The sequence below is a fragment of the Hemicordylus capensis genome, chromosome 6, assembly GCF_027244095.1.
Source record: "Hemicordylus capensis ecotype Gifberg chromosome 6, rHemCap1.1.pri, whole genome shotgun sequence".
Lineage (NCBI taxonomy): Eukaryota > Metazoa > Chordata > Lepidosauria > Squamata > Cordylidae > Hemicordylus > Hemicordylus capensis.
This window is the reverse complement of record NC_069662.1, coordinates 59,102,448-59,123,501: the sequence shown is the minus strand read 5'-3', so window position 1 is coordinate 59,123,501 and position 21,054 is coordinate 59,102,448. Positions and strand designations below refer to the sequence as shown.

The 21,054-nt window shown below is 51.5% G+C and overlaps 1 long non-coding RNA gene across 2 annotated transcripts; it reads left to right on the top strand.

Moving 5' to 3' along the window:
- Window positions 1–373: 373 nt before the first annotated feature.
- LOC128329280 (uncharacterized) lies at window positions 374–20,921 on the top strand. 2 transcript variants are annotated; one of them, XR_008309598.1, is made up of 4 exons: window positions 374–645; window positions 2,883–3,042; window positions 12,335–12,459; window positions 19,998–20,921. It is a non-coding gene; the product is annotated as an uncharacterized LOC128329280 (long non-coding RNA). The 2 variants fall into 2 exon arrangements; XR_008309599.1 differs by lacking the exon at window positions 374–645 and adding an exon at window positions 2,230–2,586.
- Window positions 20,922–21,054: the final 133 nt, after the last annotated feature.

The window sequence follows — 21,054 nt, the reverse complement described above, 5'->3', positions numbered from 1 at the left end:
TATCCTGGCCTATATCCAGGTTCACTTTTAAAATAAACACAGGCACAGCCATTCACACAAACAAGTGTACAGGTGTACAGACATCTGTACACTCGTACTGCATAATGTCTGAATCGGACTTTAGACAGTAATGCTGTATTAGTGGCCAGACACGTGAAACATCTTGCGTGATCTGTGTCATGTGGAAATGTCATGTGTGTTTCTTTAGATACAAGTCAAGCCTCTCTTTTGAATTCAATAACACATATTTTTATTTCTATTTTAAACCTGTGGGTGGTCAGTTCTTTTGAGAAGCGGTCTATAACTGTGCCTCACTGACTTTTTTTGAACCCTGTTTGCTCTTTGTGACATCACTCTCTGTGATATTACCAACTGCCTTCTCTCAACTGTCAGCTGCTCAGAAGTTTCTGGTGGCAGCAAAAGGGGTTGATTTCTGCCATTGCTGGAGCCGTTCCCATCACTGAGTGAGAGAGAGGAGCTGGGAGAGGAGCTGCATCCTTCTCGCCTCTGCTTTCCTCTGTCGGGGTTAGCAGAAAGGTTGATCTCCAGATGCTGCAGTTAAGGGCTTCAAGGACACCAGCAGGCCTTTCCCTCCTGGGCGCCTTCAGCATCGTGCCAGGTGCAGGATAGAGATCATGATGGAGGGTAAGGGGCTTCTCTTCTGTGCTGGGAAGAGTTTCATCAAGTGGCGGGGAGTTTCAAGGGCAGCCCTGGCTTTCCTCTGTTCCCTTTGGAGGAGACGTAGGGGGTTTCTGTAGAATTTCCTTTATCCGGCTGTTAGCTAGACCTTGGTCCACTGGGCCAAGAGAGGCACTTTTTAAAGTAGAGACTCTTCTTTTGAGCAGGGGGAGAGCAGTTGTCCCTCTTCAGCACTGCACAGCGCCCTTTCCAGGGCCTCCCTTGTGTCTTTTTTCTAATCATGCGGCCCTTTGGAACAGGGAGCCAATGGGGGGGGGGGTCCTCCTCTTGTGCCACACAGTTTGGGAAACGGCCCTGCTCCCTGGGCCATGAGGGACCTTTGGACGAAGTCGCAGTTCCTTTTGGGACACGGAAACATCTTCGGGCCTTCTTGTGACACACAGCTTGGCTTCCCTCCCTGCTAACTGAGCAAAACATTTTTTAAAGTGGTGTCTCGCTTATATTTCGGGGTGGGGGGCAGGGAGCAACTGTCCCCAAATCAACTCAGCATAGCATCCTTCTGAGGCTACTGCTGGCGTCTCTCTTGAGCTGCTGCTTGGACCATGAGCCCCTCTGGGACAGGGAACTCTCTTCTCATTCCTTTTGCAATGTTAACTCTTTTTAGTTAAAAACGGCATCTCAACCTTTGTACTAATTGTGGATCGTGAGTGTGACTGGAAAGAGTGATGAGATCACATGGTCCCTCCTCCCTGCATGAGAGGGAGGAGTCTGGTCTTGTTCAGACACACCTCTGCATGTCATTCAGACCCGGGAACTGTGGGTTAAGTGCTTACACATCTGGATGTATCTGATTTTTCTTTATGTCAAGAGAAAAAGAGATACCAAAGCAGGACCGTGAAAGATTTGGGGGCACAAGAGGAGAGCTGGTCTTGTGGAGGCAAGCATGACTTGTCCCCATAGCTAAGCAGGGTCTGCCCTGGTTGCATCTGAATGAGAGACTAGAAGGGTGAGCACTGCAAGATATTCCCCTCAGGGGATGAAGCTGCTCTGGGAAGAGCAGAAGGTTTCACGTTCCCTCCCTGGCTTCTCCAAGAGAGGGCTGAGAGAGCTTCCTGCCTGCAACCTTGCAGAAGCCACTGCCAGTCTGTGAAGACATTACTGAGCTAGATAGAACAATGGTCTGACTCAGTATATGGCAGTTTCCTATGTTCTATGTTCCTATGTCTTTTCCTCTGTCTACCTGGAGGAAGGTCAAGCTGCACAAAGAGAATGCAGGATCCTGCAAGGAAACAGCTGACTGTGATGAGGGCATAATCAAGATGAAAGGTCTGGATTCTTGAACCAATGTCCAGGCGACCTGCATGGAGGACTCCTGGAGGGGGTGCACTTTATGAAGACTGTGGAAAATGTGCTGGGCAAGAGCATTGGTTGATGCAGCAGAAGGGGGGGTAACCCTGGGAGAAAGTGGCTGTGCCATCTTAGAATCCACAAAATCAAGGGGAGGAGACATTTCAAGGAAACCAGACGTGCACCTTGGATTTCAGGCAAGCTGACTTGAATAAACTCAGAGGAGCACCAGATAGGATTCCAAAGCTAGACGTCTTAAAGGGGAACCTTGGCATAGACTCTGAGGGCTTTGCCGATGAGGAGAAACCTGATGCAATCCCCAAAAGGGCTTTGGATAAGACACCCTTGGGTCACATCATGGAGGAACCCAAGCCATCAACCTTCGGGGATCTCCCCACATCTCTGCTCCCTCTGAGAGACCTGTCCCCCCACAGAAGGATTCACTTGGGGGGCAAGGACAACATATGGCCAGCAGAGAGGCACCACCATCCCTGTCAGATCCCCAAGAGTGACAATGCTACTGGGCCCAGGCCGATCTGCAGTAATGGAAAAGAAGCACCCAACTGGGAGCATAGCATCTCCCTCAGGAGAGACCGACTGGTGAGGAAGGGGTCTTCTCAAGAGCAACAGTAGAGCCTGAACCAGCTGCACCCAATAAGGGCTGAAGAGACCAGCTACAGCGTGGAGACCTGCAGGCCCCTATTTAAGCCCTGCTGAGTCTAGATAGCCCTTGCTACAAGAGCATGTTTAGCTGTGTTTTCTAATGTCTGAGTCTCTGTCTGTCCAGCATCCAGGCTCTGCTGGCTTATCTCCTGGGGCCTTTGTCTTTTCCTGTTATTCCTTTCTGCAGGAGTTCTCTGGTCCTTGTCCAAACTGTCTTCCTGTCCTCTTTTTAGGCCTGATCTCCACTTGGCCTAGCAGCCTTCCCTGAGTTGGGCCTGTGCCAAAGTAAAAGTGCCCAGGAGAAGGAGTGGGAATCGGAAAAGAATGAAGGCAAAGCAAGCAATGGAGGATCCTGATAGCTGTGTCTCCTGATCCATACTACAGTCCTGTAAGGTAGGTGAGTCTTGTTGGTTCCATATCACAGATGGGATAACTGAGGCATTGGGGTTTGCCTGAAGTCTTCTTAGGCCAGATCCAAAGCAGGGACTTCCAGATGAGTCATCCAGACTCCTGGTCAGCCGGTCCTAGTAGCTCTCCTAGTTACAGAGAGGGCTTTGGGAAGAAGCTGGGTCCGTCTTATAGAAAGTAGGTGCTATTTGTGTCTCTGAATTCTGTGGGGGAAACATGGAAAACTCTGCTGTGTTTGGGTTGTGGGGCAAGCACTGCTGGGCTGTGATGCTGCGTTCCTGGTCTCTTCCAAGGAATCTCTCCAAAGATTGGGGAAAGGAGGCTTGCCTTCTCCCCATGGCTCTGTTCTATGCTGAGAGCATTTGGGGCTCTTTCCCCCAGCAAGTGCTCCAAGATGGCCCCTGAGGCCCACGAGAGGTAGGCCCCAAAGTTAAACCAGCTGTCACTGGGATAGGTGGTGTGGGGCTCATCTGAGCCAGGCCGTGCAATCCCAGTCTGGGAGCAAAATGAGCAGGTGGGGAAGAGATGCCCCTGAGGCCCGTGGGGAGTTGCAGGGAGGGAAGGAGAATCGTGTGGCTTGTCTCGTTTCAATCTGCAAATCAGCCCTATAGGGTAGGCAAGTCTCCTCTGGCAGATGGGAAGCCTGAGGCCCTGGGGTTTTCCTGATAGAGGCAGGATCCAGTGGGGGCTGTCAGACTGCTAGTGCAGCCTCTTGGCCCTGTGCTACTCCAGTCTCCACGTTATGAAGAGGGCCTTGGTGAGAAGAAATTGGGTTTTTTTTTAGCCTCTCTTAATGTCTCTCTGCCATTTAAGTAAAATACATTTAAAAAATATTGCACAAAGTTGACTGAAATGCAGCAGACTGGAAGGAGGTGGCAGCTAGCAGGCGGTCCTGGGCCTGGATTTGTGGAAAGTGCTACAGAAGTCAAGTGTGTGGAGGGGGTTGCAGGAAGGCCTGGTCACTGCAGCTGTGTGGAAGACAAGGGCCAGATCGCAATGCTCAGTAGCAGTGAATGGACCCCGTGAGCAGGGGGGGCTGGTCAGTAAGGGCAGGGGGGCTGTTCCCCCTCACCCCCCAGAATCCCAGGAGGACAGGGGCAGAGGGGAGCATCTCCAGTCAGTGTCCCAGGAGCAGAAAAGGAAGGACTTGCCTAACTGATGTACCAGGCTAGAAGGACTCAGTATCACTTACTGCCTGGCTTTGTGTGTTCATTTTTGAATTCCTGTGTGTCTCCTTGGTTCCCTGTGCCTGCCTCTCAATTAGTGTGCCAAGGTAGGCTTGAGGTGAATATGCCCTAAATATTCTGTTTTCTCAGTATATTCTCACGGGGCCTGGGGGTGGGAATAGGAAATTGTGAGTAATTCCTACTGAGCATTAAAATATTTGGAAAACATTCTCCAAATAATTCTCCCAGCAGCCTCATTGGCAAATGAGAGCTGAACTTTTAATCTGCTTAGAAATGCAGATACAGTTAATTACCCAGCAGTTATAGCCCATTATTTCTGTGACACCTCCTCCTCTCCCATACTTAATTTACAGATTCACTGTAAAACTCACTCCTGATTCAGTAAGAATTTCCCTTTTTTGTTACTTTGATTTTTAAAATTAATCTCAGCCTGTTCAGAATCATCATAGCATGAATGTTAGCATTGAGGAACAGGAGCAGCCCATCAAGACACACGTTTATGTCCTCTTTTCTGCAAACTGACCTTGGAAAAGCAGAATTAAACACAAAATTGTGAAATGTAAAACCCCACATTTAGTGTGCTGATTGTGTTGTGTCTATTTACCACAAGACAACTGGAGTATGACTCAGGGAGGCGTGAGTTTGAATCCCCCACTCAGCCATGAAAGCCACTGTGTGTGACTGTGGGCCCACATGCTTGTCTCTCAGCCCAAACTACATCTCTGATGGTTGTGAGGATGATAATAATCATGTAAAAATACGACGATGGATATTCATATATTGCTTTTCAACAGCAGTTCCCAAAGCGATTTACAAAGAGAAATAAAAATAAAGATGGATCCCTGTCCCCAAAGGGCTCACAATCGAAAAAGAAACCTAAGGCAGACACCAGCAACAGCCACTGGAGGGATGCTGTGCCTGGGTTGGATGGGGCCTGTTGCTTGCCCCCTGCAATGGTAAACCCAAAGAAAACCACAGGGCTCTGTGGGCGCCAGGAGTCAAAATTGACTTGATGGCACACTTTACCCTGCCATAGAAATATATGGCACTGTCTATATTGCACTGTCCTCTTTGCCTTCTCCATACTCCATAATCTTAATCTTGACCAATCCCAAACTGAAAGAAGTGCGCACACAAATTCTAAACTTCAGTCAAAGATCTTCATAAAGAGAAGAATAGGCAGCAGACACTTACCCATTGTTCCAAGAAAAGAGGTCAATCCCCCCCTCTCTCTCTCTCTGTATTAAGATTAAGAGAGGCTAGAAAACATCCCGTTCCTTTTTACCAAGGCCCTCTTCATAACGTGGAGACTGGAGTAGCACAGGGCCAAGAGGCTGCACTAGCAGTCTGACAGCCCCCACTGGATGCTGCCTCTATCGGGAAAACCCCAGGGCCTCAGGCTTCCCATCTTCCAGAGGGACTTACCTACCCTATAGGGTTGATTTGCAGATTGAAACAAGAGACACTCCACACGATTCTCCTTCCCTCCCTGCAACTCCCATGGGCCTCCAGAGCATCTCTTCCCCACACCTGCTCATTTTGGTCCCAGACAGGGATTGCACGGCCTGGCTCAGATAAGCCCTGTGCAGTAGTCCTGTTCAGGTGTTACATCAACCGTAGATGCTGAAACCAGGATGTACTGGTTTCAATACTAGTACTGGTTTCAGTGCTAGATGTACTGAAACCAAGTACAGCATCCTCTAGAGCAGAGATTCTCAACATTGGGTCCCCAGATGTTATTGGACTTCAATTCCCATAATCCCCAGCCAAAGGCCACTGGGCCTGGGGATTATGGGAGTTGAAGTCCAATAACATCTGGAGACCCAACGTTGAGAATCCCTGCTCTAGAATATGCTCTGTCCCTCACGTCCACACTCCATCCCCACACTATCCATGAGTACAACATTCAAATACTATAGTCACAGATCGTGTGGGCTAAAGAACACGTCAGTGTGAGGATGAGGTGTGCTACTGGAGAATGCTGTAGCTGGGTACAGCGTCCATGCTTATATAAGACCTGTACAGGGCTAGTGAATACAGTACCTATGATGCAGAAACTGGCACTTACCCAGATCACAATGGAATGTGGAGAATCCATGCATCTTTGATTGTGTTGAAAATTAGGATATCCCCATGGATATGGTGGGCTCTGCACTACTTCCTGCACATTGCTACATCCCTAAGGATGCTCTGGACACTGCTCTTAGACCCATCCAAAGATATGTTCTTGCCTAGAAATCCTGACAGTTGCATTTGTAAAACAATAGCAACAGAGAGATGGGAGGGGGGATAAGAAGAATGCCTTAGCTCAATGCTTTATCTGCATACATCCACAGTAGTTAGGGTACAATGTAAAGGGACAGAAGTGAAACTTCATTTACATGTCAGAAATGTGGTACTTCTCTAGGCCATGACTGGACACTAGGAACCAAGCAGGAATCTCCCACAGCTTATTTGGGGGCTCTCCTGTCAGCCTGCACAGCTTTTCTGAGGGAGAAGCGAGGCCGATTTTCTCCTCGGAAACAAGGGCTTTTCTGATTAGGGCTGTCTCTAGCTGGGAGGTTTTTTTCATGCGAGTTTGCGTTAGCTTATGCAAGGAATGGCACGGGGAGACAAAACTAGGGCCCTATACCTAGCAGTCCTTGCACTGGTTTATCCCACTATGTTCTGTCCACACCAGGGCAAGGTGTAGGGAGCTTCTTGGGTTGGGGTTGCTCACCTGCTCCTCCCTTTGAGGTTTAATCTTTTAAAATGGAGGTATCTTGTAGGTAGGGATGTGCACGGAACCGCCAAACTGCAGTCTGGAATTGGGGTGGGGGTAGCTTTAAGAGCGGCGGGAGGGCTTACTTACTCCTCCCGCCTCTTTCCCTCTCTGGCGCCGTAAGTTTAGTAGTAATTGGGGTGGCAGGATACCTCCCTGCCGCCCCTTCCCCGCTGTTGCTGTAAAACTCCCAGGAGTCCTTTGCGTGCACACGCGCACATCGTGGGCGCGCTTCACGTCTCTGTGACGTGCACGCGCGCAAAGGACTCCTGGCAGTTTTACAGCAACAGGGGTGGCAGGGAGGGGGGTGGCAGGGAGGTATCCTGCTGCCCCAATTACTCGTAACATTACGGCGCCAGAGCGGGAAAGAGTCGGGAGGGGTAAGTAAGCCCTCCCGCCGCTCTTAAAGCTACCCCCCCACCTGAACCGGAACACCAAGGTCCGGACCGTTCCGGGCCCATCCCTACTTGTAGGGATGTGGATGAATCAAGATCTGTGCACAGATTCACAGCACCGTTTTGGCACCTTTAAAAGGGAGGAGAGAGCAGGTGCCTGCCTATTCCTCCACCTCTCCATGCTGCTTCCTACTGCGATAGCGCTACCCCCAGTAGCCCTGGCGCAGCGGAGCAGCAGCAGCAGCACACACATGGCCTCTGCACATCTTGGTTTGTGCACATCCCTAGTATGTTGCTGCCCCTGCTAACTGAGGAAAGAGGCACCACCTTTTCAAGAGGTGACTTGGTCATATTGAGCAGTGGGTGGAGCAATTCTTCCTATCCAATTCCAGCATAACACCCCTCCATAGTAGTAAACCACTATGGCCTGGTTTACACAGTCATTTGAAGCTAGGTTTAATGTGGGTTACCAGCATTGAAGTGATTGTGTGAACCAAGGTGTTAACCTGAGATTCCCACCTTGACATGGGTTCATGCAATCACACGAATGCTGGTAACCCACATTAAACCTAGATTCAGACTATTCTGTGAACAAGCCATATGTTGTTGTTGTGTTAAGATTTTTTAAAGATTTTGAGCCCTTTGGGGAAAGGCAACCATCTTTTTCCTTTTTTCTATGTAGTAATAATAATAATAACAATAATAATTCAATTTCTATACTGCCCTTCCAAAAATGGCTCAGGGTGGTTTACAAAGAGAAATAACAAACAAATAAGATGTCTCCCTGTCCCCAAAGGGTTCACATTCTAAAAAGAAACATAAGACACACACCAGCAACAGTCACTGGAAGTACTGTGCGGGGGGTGAATAGGGCCTGTTACTCTCCCCCTGCTAAATAAAGAGAATCACCACGGTAAAAGGTGCCTCCTTGCCAAGTTAGCAAGGGTTCCTTTAAAACCCTTGTTGCTCTTGTTGATAAGTGATATAGAAATATTTGACATTGTAGTTGTTGCTGTGGACTTCTGGTAGTTCAGCCAATTTTGTTGCTCGTCTAGTCATCATGGTGGATGATTAGTGCTCGATTGTCTCTTATTTAGCCAGTGTCTTCATTATTTCCCCACTTTTATTTCCATTTTAGCAAAACAGTGCAATAGTGACTAGAACTCCCAGCATCATTTTCTTTTCTTTTTTTAACGTAGGAACATAAGAAGCTGCCATATACTGAGTCAGACCATAGATCCATCTCTCTCACTATGGTCTACACAGACTGGCAGTGGCTTCTCCAAGGTTGCAGGCAGGACTCTCTCTCAGCCCTATCTTGGAGAAGCCAGGGAGGGAACTTGAAACCTTCTGCTCTTCCCAGAGCAGCTTCATCCCCTGAGGGGAATATCTTGCAGTGCTCACACATCAAGTCTCCCGTTCATATGCAACCAGGGCGGACCCTGCTTAGCTAAGGGGACAAGTCATGCTTGTTACCACATGACCAGCCCACCTCTCTGTAGCTGCAGGATGTGTGGATTTGGATAGGGGCCAGGGTGCAGAGGGATGGGGATCCAGTCTTCTGCTCTTGTGCCAATTACCAGCTTAGATCTCCGTATTCATCACGGAAAGGAAAGCTTATGGGCATTTCCCCTTCAACAGCTAACAAATTCTGGTAGCAATTAGCATTAGGCCTATGGATTTGGGGGGAAGCATTATACCCCTCCTGCACACTACAAACGTCATCCAAATCAGCCCCTCCCTTTGTGGCTTGCTTTATTGGAGGGAGGAGAGGGCATTAGGAGTTCCATAGAGATCCTGAAATACAGTCCTTCTATGTTCAAATACACCCCACCCATTGAGTATTTATCCTGTCTTGAGATTCAAGGTATAAAGAGAGTCTTTGGTCCTAGCAAAAATACGTAATTTCTCCCTACAATCAGGCTCTGAAACTACAGGCTGCTTAGCTTAACTTCTGTGCCAGGTAAATTGATGGAAAGCATACTTAAGGACAAAATTGTTAAACAAATAGAAGAATAGGCCTTGCTGAATGAGAACAGGTTCATATGTGGTCTGGTAACAGAAGGCAGGAATAAATGGGCAGTTTTCACCATGGAGGGAAGTGTGAAGTGGGGTCCCCCAGAGATCTGTACTGGGACCAGTGTTGTTCAACTTGTTCATAAATGATCTAGAAATTGGGGTAAGCAGCTAAGTGGCCAAATTTTCAGATGACACTCAACGATTTAGTGTAGTGAAATGCAAAACAGATTGTGAAGAGCTCCAAACTGGGTGAGTGGGCGACAAAATGTCAAATGTGGTTCAATGTAAGCAAGTGTAAAGTGATGCATATTGGTATTTTAAAAACCCCAACTTGACATATACACTGATGGGGTCTGAGCTGTCAGTGGCTGACCAGGAGAGAGAGCTTGAGGTCATGGTGGACAGCTCATTGAAAGTGTCCTCAGTGTGCGACAGCTATGAAAAAAGGCCAATTCTGTGCTAGGGACCATAAGGAAGGGGACTGAAAATAAAAATGTTAGTATTATAATGCCCTTATACAAATCTATGGTGTGGCCAGATTTGGAGTACTGCGCACAGTTCTGGTCACCGTATTTTAAGAAGGACATTATCGAACTGGAAAAGGTGCAGAAGAGGGCAACCAAGACAATCAGGGGCCTAGAACTAGGGGCATATCTAGGGGAAATAGTGCCTAGCGCAAGCACTGAAATTGCACTCCTGTCCAAACAGGGATGATGGGACTTGTAGTCAACAATATCTGGAAATGCCTGTTAAAAGGAACACTGTCTAGACATGGTTGTTGATCAAAACCTGAAAACATGAGCCATCTCTGTAAAAGACTTAGAACAACAGTCAGGAGTTATGTGAGGATTCCAAGTTTCATTTTCTGTCTCATCTCATGCTTTAAAAACAAAACAAAACTGCGACTTTGTCCTAGAGGATCACCTGCCCAAATAGCCACTAGCAAAATAGGGGAAGAAGAAGGTGTTGGTGGTGGTGGTGGTGTGTCTATAAACCAGTGAATGATTCCTGCCAGCCTTTGTCTTGTGATGACTGTTGGCTCATGATGGGGTATATGTGCATTCACCACACTAGTGCTTACTTTGCCACCAGGAGGGAGGAGGATACATTAGTTTGCCACACGAGACAGAGGAATTTGCATTTGCAACAGGAGCAGACAGCCAAGTTCTGCCAGGGCCAAAACCAGCCCGTGCCAGACTAAGAAATCATTGTAATTTGCCCCTTCCTGTCACAAGCAGTGTGCTGTTCTTTTATTATTGACTCTAACTCTCAGATATCCCAGTCATGGATGGAAAATTCAGGGTCAATTTACAAGAGACACATTTTCTACATGGAAGTTTCTTCTGTGCAGGTGTTGTGCAGAAAGTTTTGTGTAGTGACCACCAGGGGCATAGCAAGGTTGGAATGGGCCCAGAGATGAGATTTTAAAATGGGCCCCCAGCCCCTCAAAGTCCAGGGCCTCCACACATCCCAGGCCCCCAAGGGTTTAAGTCTGATATTTCAAAATAAGTATGCTGCCTGGAAATACATTTCACTGAATACACACACGCACACTTCACAGTATATAGTGATATACATTGAGTACTATATATTTGTGCTACTTTTAATGCCTAGAACACACCAGAGACACTAATTATTAAAATGGCCTCCTCGCTGCAGATTAGCAAAGGAGACTTTCAACCATGCAGGGTGAGCCTATGTTTGTTTTCTCAGAATTCTTGAACAAATTCAGTAAAGTTTGATTCCAGGAGGTTTTTCACATGAGGCTTTTAAAGCCCTTTAACACACACCTCCTCTGGAATGGAGGTGCTGCATTCACATGTTGGCCAGATTTATCCTGAAGTCCCTACAAGTTATTGGGGAGCAGTTCACATGCAATTCAGGTTTTTCCACTGCTCGTTAGAGTGCAGCCTGATTTATATCCAGAGTATTAGAAGATGCTCTTATACAAAAGTTCTCATGTCTGAGCAAGTTACAGTCTTCATATGCTCATTGTAAGAGAGCAACTAATCATTGGTTTGACTCATGCTGTAGGACACTATGTAAACAATTGAAGAGTATTTACAGACAGTATAGATCGGGCTCAGAACACTCCCACCAATCTATTTTCAGATAAAGAAAACATACAAAAGCTGTCTCAAATTTGCTAAACATCAAGCCTCACAAAATGACGATGGATATTCATATACTGCTTTTCAACAGAAGTTCCCCAAGCGATTTACACAGAGAAATAAAAATAAAGATGGATCCCTGTCCCAAAGGGCTCACAATCGAAAAAGAACCCTAAGACAGACGCCAGCAACAGCCACTGGAGGGATGCTGTGCTGGGGTTGGATGGGGCCTGTTGCTTGCCCCCTGCAATGGTAAACCCAAAGAAAACCACAGGGCTCTGTGGGCGCCAGGAGTCAAAACTGACTTGACGGCACACTTTACCTTACAAATGCCATCGGTATATAAATATCAGAGCATCAGCACTTTAAAAGGTGTCTCTTTGCTCAGTTAGCTGGCGTAGCTGCTAACTGAGTCAAGTTAAGTAGCTAATTGCTAAACTTTATTTTCTTAAAACTACTTGCTTTCATAAAACTCCCCTGCCTTGTCTAGCACTCCTCTGTGTATATGGAGATTGTAGCAAATCCTAAGAGATCAAAGGTAAAGGTAGACTGTGCCGTCGAGTCGGTATCGACTCCTAGTGACCAGGAGTGGTTTACCATTACCATCTCCCATGCAGTACGAGATGAGGCCTTTCAGCACCTTCCTGCTGCTGCTGCCCCATATAGGTGTTCCCCATAGTCTGGGAAACATACCACTAGGGATTTGAACCGGCAACCTCTGGCAGTCATGTCATTTCCCTGCTGTGCCATTGAGTAGCTCCTAAGAGATTAGCAAAGCATAAGAAATCTTTCTCTATTTCACAGTGTTGAAGAACCTCTTGAATTTGTCTTCCCAGAAGATGGAGAGGTAAGTCTGACTCCTACCACCTCCAGAGGCCAGACTGTCAGAGAGCTACATAGGAAAAGACAGCAGTCCACAGATATCAAAGGTGTTGAAAAAGGAGCGTACTTCCTCTCTGTTGCTACTGAGCACAGCACTGAACGCTGCCAATACGAGAATGCAGGTTTAGGCTAGGCAGTAGGAATGCTTTCCCAAATGGGAGAAGGGTTGCCAAGGTCACCTCATGGAGTCCTGGGCTCTTCTTTGCTGATGGCTTTCAGACAGAAGCCAGATAACGATGATCTCCAAGGAGCCTTCCCACTCTAAAATGCCATGATTCTGCTGTGATCGTCACATTGAGTCTGCAAGGGATCTGCAAGTCCCATCCCCCCCCGACACCCAGACTGATTCTATTTGCCCCCCAAGTTGACTGCAGTTATGAGGAAGCAGATTTAAGCTAAGCCTTGAGAATAATTTCCCACGGGAGAGATGTCTGCAGAGGTACACACAACCATCCCAAGTACAGATATAGATAGTATAGAGGTACACTCACACATATACTTGTGAACACTTTTTTAATGTCAATAATTGGTAAAGAGGGACCAGTGATGCATGGATTTATTTTTCTGATTGAATCCCTTCCCTTGATGGGAGTTGCAGCCCAACAACATCTGGGACCAAGTTTGAGAATCTCTTGTCTGTTGGCTTCCCAGAGGCATCCAGTGAGCCCCTATGGGGAAACAGCATGCTGGATTAGATAGGCCTTGGGTCTGATCCAGCAGTGCTGTTAGGTTCTTAACAGTCAGGTATGATGGGAGTTGTAGTCCAACTTCTATTTCCAGTCATTCTCTTCAGCCTGACCTACTTTACAGGACTACTGTGAGGATAGAAGAATTGCATATTTGGAGGTCCCGGCAGTAAGGGCAGATATAAATTCCAGAAGCCAAGGGTTCTTAAAATTGGGTCCCCAGATGTTTTGGGACTAGAATTCCCATCATCCTCAGCTACAAAACCTTGCAGGAGTATTGCATGTCTTGTTGATCAAAAGGGAATCATGCATGTTTGGACTGGAAGGGACCTTGTAAGAGCCCTGAAAAGTCAGAAGTTAGATTACACAGAAGTTATATTAGAAGTTACAAATATTTTAAAGTTGATGCTTATGCTTTATTTTAAAAATATTTATATATTTCATATTGAAAAGACTCTTGGTTAAAACAACGCAGGCTTGTGTACAGCCCATCGGATCCCTCTACTACCTCTTGGTTTCTCCCAAGACGTGCTCAAGAGAGATTTCCATAGAGATCTGCTTCCACAGACATTACACTTTCATCTTGCTTCTGCTTCCTTGCAATAGCTGCCACTTGAAGCACTAGAGGGGTGGGGAGGGATAGCTATTCACAGCAATTAGCCAAGAAGCTAGGGATGACCCACCAGTAGCTCAGCAGCTGCTGTTGGACTAGAACTCGCATCATCCCCAGCTGCTGTGTTGAGACTACAGATGATCACCCCCATCAAAACTGGTGGCTGGGGATGGTAGAAGTTGTAGTATGGTGGGAGTTGTAATCCAAAACTGATAACAAATATAGTCCCCTGATGCAAATCCATGGTGAAAAGCATAGTGAAAGAAAGCATCAGGGTTTGGGCAACAGCTCGCATAAGGGGGCTGGATAAAGAAATCAACATGAAAATAGGAAGGTTGAAACGAAGGCCTAATAAGGGAAGGCCATTAAAGTAACACATTGATCTGAATTTAAGATGCTATTACCCCAAATGATTTGATGTTAAAACTCGGGGTCTTGGCGTCCGTTCCTTCCTTCCTCTTGCCGGACCCCACGAGGCTTGGCGTCCGTTCCTTCCTTCCTCTTGCCGGACCCCACGAGGCTTGGCGTCCGTTCCTTCCTTCCTCTTGCCGGACCCCACGAGGCTTGGCGTCCGTTCCTTCCTTCCTCTTGCCGGACCCCACGAGGCTTGGCGTCCGTTCCTTCCTTCCTCTTGCCGGACCCCACGAGGCTTGGCGTCCGTTCCTTCCTTCCTCTTGCCGGACCCCACGAGGCTTGGCGTCCGTTCCTTCCTTCCTCTTGCCGGACCCCACGAGGCTTGGCGTCCGTTCCTTCCTTCCTCTTGCCGGACCCCACGAGGCTTGGCGTCCGTTCCTTCCTTCCTCTTGCCGGACCCCACGAGGCTTGGCGTCCGTTCCTTCCTTCCTCTTGCCGGACCCCACGAGGCTTGGCGTCCGTTCCTTCCTTCCTCTTGCCGGACCCCACGAGGCTTGGCGTCCGTTCCTTCCTTCCTCTTGCCGGACCCCACGAGGCTTGGCGTCCGTTCCTTCCTTCCTCTTGCCGGACCCCACGAGGCTTGGCGTCCGTTCCTTCCTTCCTCTTGCCGGACCCCACGAGGCTTGGCGTCCGTTCCTTCCTTCCTCTTGCCGGACCCCACGAGGCTTGGCGTCCGTTCCTTCCTTCCTCTTGCCGGACCCCACGAGGCTTGGCGTCCGTTCCTTCCTTCCTCTTGCCGGACCCCACGAGGCTTGGCGTCCGTTCCTTCCTTCCTCTTGCCGGACCCCACGAGGCTTGGCGTCCGTTCCTTCCTTCCTCTTGCCGGACCCCACGAGGCTTGGCGTCCGTTCCTTCCTTCCTCTTGCCGGACCCCACGAGGCTTGGCGTCCGTTCCTTCCTTCCTCTTGCCGGACCCCACGAGGCTTGGCGTCCGTTCCTTCCTTCCTCTTGCCGGACCCCACGAGGCTTGGCGTCCGTTCCTTCCTTCCTCTTGCCGGACCCCACGAGGCTTGGCGTCCGTTCCTTCCTTCCTCTTGCCGGACCCCACGAGGCTTGGCGTCCGTTCCTTCCTTCCTCTTGCCGGACCCCACGAGGCTTGGCGTCCGTTCCTTCCTTCCTCTTGCCGGACCCCACGAGGCTTGGCGTCCGTTCCTTCCTTCCTCTTGCCGGACCCCACGAGGCTTGGCGTCCGTTCCTTCCTTCCTCTTGCCGGACCCCACGAGGCTTGGCGTCCGTTCCTTCCTTCCTCTTGCCGGACCCCACGAGGCTTGGCGTCCGTTCCTTCCTTCCTCTTGCCGGACCCCACGAGGCTTGGCGTCCGTTCCTTCCTTCCTCTTGCCGGACCCCACGAGGCTTGGCGTCCGTTCCTTCCTTCCTCTTGCCGGACCCCACGAGGCTTGGCGTCCGTTCCTTCCTTCCTCTTGCCGGACCCCACGAGGCTTGGCGTCCGTTCCTTCCTTCCTCTTGCCGGACCCCACGAGGCTTGGCGTCCGTTCCTTCCTTCCTCTTGCCGGACCCCACGAGGCTTGGCGTCCGTTCCTTCCTTCCTCTTGCCGGACCCCACGAGGCTTGGCGTCCGTTCCTTCCTTCCTCTTGCCGGACCCCACGAGGCTTGGCGTCCGTTCCTTCCTTCCTCTTGCCGGACCCCACGAGGCTTGGCGTCCGTTCCTTCCTTCCTCTTGCCGGACCCCACGAGGCTTGGCGTCCGTTCCTTCCTTCCTCTTGCCGGACCCCACGAGGCTTGGCGTCCGTTCCTTCCTTCCTCTTGCCGGACCCCACGAGGCTTGGCGTCCGTTCCTTCCTTCCTCTTGCCGGACCCCACGAGGCTTGGCGTCCGTTCCTTCCTTCCTCTTGCCGGACCCCACGAGGCTTGGCGTCCGTTCCTTCCTTCCTCTTGCCGGACCCCACGAGGCTTGGCGTCCGTTCCTTCCTTCCTCTTGCCGGACCCCACGAGGCTTGGCGTCCGTTCCTTCCTTCCTCTTGCCGGACCCCACGAGGCTTGGCGTCCGTTCCTTCCTTCCTCTTGCCGGACCCCACGAGGCTTGGCGTCCGTTCCTTCCTTCCTCTTGCCGGACCCCACGAGGCTTGGCGTCCGTTCCTTCCTTCCTCTTGCCGGACCCCACGAGGCTTGGCGTCCGTTCCTTCCTTCCTCTTGCCGGACCCCACGAGGCTTGGCGTCCGTTCCTTCCTTCCTCTTGCCGGACCCCACGAGGCTTGGCGTCCGTTCCTTCCTTCCTCTTGCCGGACCCCACGAGGCTTGGCGTCCGTTCCTTCCTTCCTCTTGCCGGACCCCACGAGGCTTGGCGTCCGTTCCTTCCTTCCTCTTGCCGGACCCCACGAGGCTTGGCGTCCGTTCCTTCCTTCCTCTTGCCGGACCCCACGAGGCTTGGCGTCCGTTCCTTCCTTCCTCTTGCCGGACCCCACGAGGCTTGGCGTCCGTTCCTTCCTTCCTCTTGCCGGACCCCACGAGGCTTGGCGTCCGTTCCTTCCTTCCTCTTGCCGGACCCCACGAGGCTTGGCGTCCGTTCCTTCCTTCCTCTTGCCGGACCCCACGAGGCTTGGCGTCCGTTCCTTCCTTCCTCTTGCCGGACCCCACGAGGCTTGGCGTCCGTTCCTTCCTTCCTCTTGCCGGACCCCACGAGGCTTGGCGTCCGTTCCTTCCTTCCTCTTGCCGGACCCCACGAGGCTTGGCGTCCGTTCCTTCCTTCCTCTTGCCGGACCCCACGAGGCTTGGCGTCCGTTCCTTCCTTCCTCTTGCCGGACCCCACGAGGCTTGGCGTCCGTTCCTTCCTTCCTCTTGCCGGACCCCACGAGGCTTGGCGTCCGTTCCTTCCTTCCTCTTGCCGGACCCCACGAGGCTTGGCGTCCGTTCCTTCCTTCCTCTTGCCGGACCCCACGAGGCTTGGCGTCCGTTCCTTCCTTCCTCTTGCCGGACCCCACGAGGCTTGGCGTCCGTTCCTTCCTTCCTCTTGCCGGACCCCACGAGGCTTGGCGTCCGTTCCTTCCTTCCTCTTGCCGGACCCCACGAGGCTTGGCGTCCGTTCCTTCCTTCCTCTTGCCGGACCCCACGAGGCTTGGCGTCCGTTCCTTCCTTCCTCTTGCCGGACCCCACGAGGCTTGGCGTCCGTTCCTTCCTTCCTCTTGCCGGACCCCACGAGGCTTGGCGTCCGTTCCTTCCTTCCTCTTGCCGGACCCCACGAGGCTTGGCGTCCGTTCCTTCCTTCCTCTTGCCGGACCCCACGAGGCTTGGCGTCCGTTCCTTCCTTCCTCTTGCCGGACCCCACGAGGCTTGGCGTCCGTTCCTTCCTTCCTCTTGCCGGACCCCACGAGGCTTGGCGTCCGTTCCTTCCTTCCTCTTGCCGGACCCCACGAGGCTTGGCGTCCGTTCCTTCCTTCCTCTTGCCGGACCCCACGAGGCTTGGCGTCCGTTCCTTCCTTCCTCTTGCCGGACCCCACGAGGCTTGGCGTCCGTTCCTTCCTTCCTCTTGCCGGACCCCACGAGGCTTGGCGTCCGTTCCTTCCTTCCTCTTGCCGGACCCCACGAGGCTTGGCGTCCGTTCCTTCCTTCCTCTTGCCGGACCCCACGAGGCTTGGCGTCCGTTCCTTCCTTCCTCTTGCCGGACCCCACGAGGCTTGGCGTCCGTTCCTTCCTTCCTCTTGCCGGACCCCACGAGGCTTGGCGTCCGTTCCTTCCTTCCTCTTGCCGGACCCCACGAGGCTTGGCGTCCGTTCCTTCCTTCCTCTTGCCGGACCCCACGAGGCTTGGCGTCCGTTCCTTCCTTCCTCTTGCCGGACCCCACGAGGCTTGGCGTCCGTTCCTTCCTTCCTCTTGCCGGACCCCACGAGGCTTGGCGTCCGTTCCTTCCTTCCTCTTGCCGGACCCCACGAGGCTTGGCGTCCGTTCCTTCCTTCCTCTTGCCGGACCCCACGAGGCTTGGCGTCCGTTCCTTCCTTCCTCTTGCCGGACCCCACGAGGCTTGGCGTCCGTTCCTTCCTTCCTCTTGCCGGACCCCACGAGGCTTGGCGTCCGTTCCTTCCTTCCTCTTGCCGGACCCCACGAGGCTTGGCGTCCGTTCCTTCCTTCCTCTTGCCGGACCCCACGAGGCTTGGCGTCCGTTCCTTCCTTCCTCTTGCCGGACCCCACGAGGCTTGGCGTCCGTTCCTTCCTTCCTCTTGCCGGACCCCACGAGGCTTGGCGTCCGTTCCTTCCTTCCTCTTGCCGGACCCCACGAGGCTTGGCGTCCGTTCCTTCCTTCCTCTTGCCGGACCCCACGAGGCTTGGCGTCCGTTCCTTCCTTCCTCTTGCCGGACCCCACGAGGCTTGGCGTCCGTTCCTTCCTTCCTCTTGCCGGACCCCACGAGGCTTGGCGTCCGTTCCTTCCTTCCTCTTGCCGGACCCCACGAGGCTTGGCGTCCGTTCCTTCCTTCCTCTTGCCGGACCCCACGAGGCTTGGCGTCCGTTCCTTCCTTCCTCTTGCCGGACCCCACGAGGCTTGGCGTCCGTTCCTTCCTTCCTCTTGCCGGACCCCACGAGGCTTGGCGTCCGTTCCTTCCTTCCTCTTGCCGGACCCCACGAGGCTTGGCGTCCGTTCCTTCCTTCCTCTTGCCGGACCCCACGAGGCTTGGCGTCCGTTCCTTCCTTCCTCTTGCCGGACCCCACGAGGCTTGGCGTCCGTTCCTTCCTTCCTCTTGCCGGACCCCACGAGGCTTGGCGTCCGTTCCTTCCTTCCTCTTGCCGGACCCCACGAGGCTTGGCGTCCGTTCCTTCCTTCCTCTTGCCGGACCCCACGAGGCTTGGCGTCCGTTCCTTCCTTCCTCTTGCCGGACCCCACGAGGCTTGGCGTCCGTTCCTTCCTTCCTCTTGCCGGACCCCACGAGGCTTTTCCAGTTGTTTTCTCAGGAGTGGGACAGGACTTCGCTAACTAATGAACCAAGGTTGTACCAAGTATTATTTCCTTTCTCATTTTGTCTTATTTTATTTCAATTCTTGTGTCTGTCCTCGGTTCCCTTTTCTTGTTTCCCCTGGAACTATATTTGGGGCCCTTCCACTTTATTTGGGCAATGTCCCCCAGAAGTTTTGTATGTGAAATTTTTGTACTTTTAAATTGCCTCTATCTTAAATGGTATCTTTAAATTTTTGTACAGCCTATTGGATCCCTCTGCAGCCCTTTGATTTCTCTTGGACCAGCTCGACAGATGTTTCCTTAGTAGTGTCTTTCCACATGTTTCATGTTTCTGCTGCTTGTTTGCTGTAGCTGCCACTTGAGCCCTCATGCTAAATATGCTAAATAAAATAAATGTGTGGTTTTGTGGGGCAGCGGGTGGGGCTATCTATTCACAGCATTTAGGCTCTGGCCGGGTGGAGTTGTGGTGTTAAGAGGGGGCAGGGCAGCAAACTGATTCTCTACAGAGCAGACATCCAAAAGCAAGAGAAATGGCACAGAGGAAGCCGAGAGGCTAGAGATTGCCCGACGCTCCCCAGCTCTTGTTGGATTACAACTCCCATCATCCCCAGCTTCTCTTGTTCAGGACTACAGCTCCCATCACCCCCTGCCATAAAGCTTGGCTGGGGATGATAGAAGCTGTCCTCCAATCACCCCCAGCCACCTTGTATTGTGGCATGAGTTGATGGGAGTTCAACAACAGCTAGAAAACCTCAGGCTGGCCGCACCTGCAATAACAAATACAGTCCCCTGATGTAAATCCAGATCTTCTTATGAAGAGGACCATCACGTTTTGAGCAATGGCTTGTTGGGGGGGCGGATAAATAAATCAACATGAAAACCAGGCAGTTGAAACAGAGGGTCGTGAAGAAAACACCACTTAAGTAGCTCACACTTGTTTCCTTTTTCTTCTCTCTCCACTATACCAGCAAAGAAGAGCTTCCCTTTCAACATCTAACAAAGGATCCCGTCCTACTTCTGATGCACTGTTATCAACGCGAGTGCTGAGGGTTGCCTCGGCCGGCTAAATATGCATTGACACAATGACAAATCTCTCCAGTGGCTGAGGGGAATGGTGGGCCCTAGAGAAGGCAGGAAGAGGCTGAGGAGAGCAACCCCACAGCAGATGCCCATTTCCTTTCTGGCTAGGTTTGCAAAAGCCTCGTGTACACTCAAGGTCATAAGGCTTTGGCAAAGAGGGGGCATAGTTTCCCGGGAAACGACTTCACCCCAGAAGTGGAATCCCACACCTTAGTTTACAGAGCTCCCTTCAAACTAGTTACTGAAGTTGCAGCCCAGTTTTGCACCCGTTCCATCTCTTGATTCCGAGTCTGGGTGCCCGACCTCCCCTCCTTCCCCTGGCTCTGCATCCAGTGTGGGGTGCAAATGTCACATTCAGTCCTGGCAGGGTGCAAGAAACAAGGCTGGGCCCCACAGTGAACCAGTCTGTAGGGCCAAGCGAGGGGGCAGAGGGTGCGCTAGTGAAAGCGATCCCCGCCCTCTCTTGGCCTTCTGCAGGGACACCTCGGCATCCACTCACCCCCCTCAGGTGACAGTGTGGGATTAGCCGGTCGCCATTTGGGGCCGAGTAGGAATTTTCCCCATCCACCCGGATTGGCTTGGAGGTGGCTGGTTTTTCACCTACTCTGCACTGTTGCACTGGAAGGGATTTCTGATCTGGCGGATGTTAGGAGTGGTGCCGCTAAATAGTGTAGCCCCTTGGTCACCATGGCAGGTCCGGGGGGGGGGGATGCAGTGCCCCACCCCATTGGTGGCAGGTGCGATTTCCCCCAGCTGCACGGCAGTTCTCTGCTAAAATGAGTCAATAAAGTGATGGCCGTAGTTTCAACCCATTTCCTGTGTGCTGTCGTTTATTTCTGGGTATGGGTGCAAAGGGACTTCAGAGCACAGAACGCTTGCAAGAGCTTCTCAGGTAGCATTGAGTGTGATCTATAGATCCACAAAGGCACGCTTTACAAAGAGGCA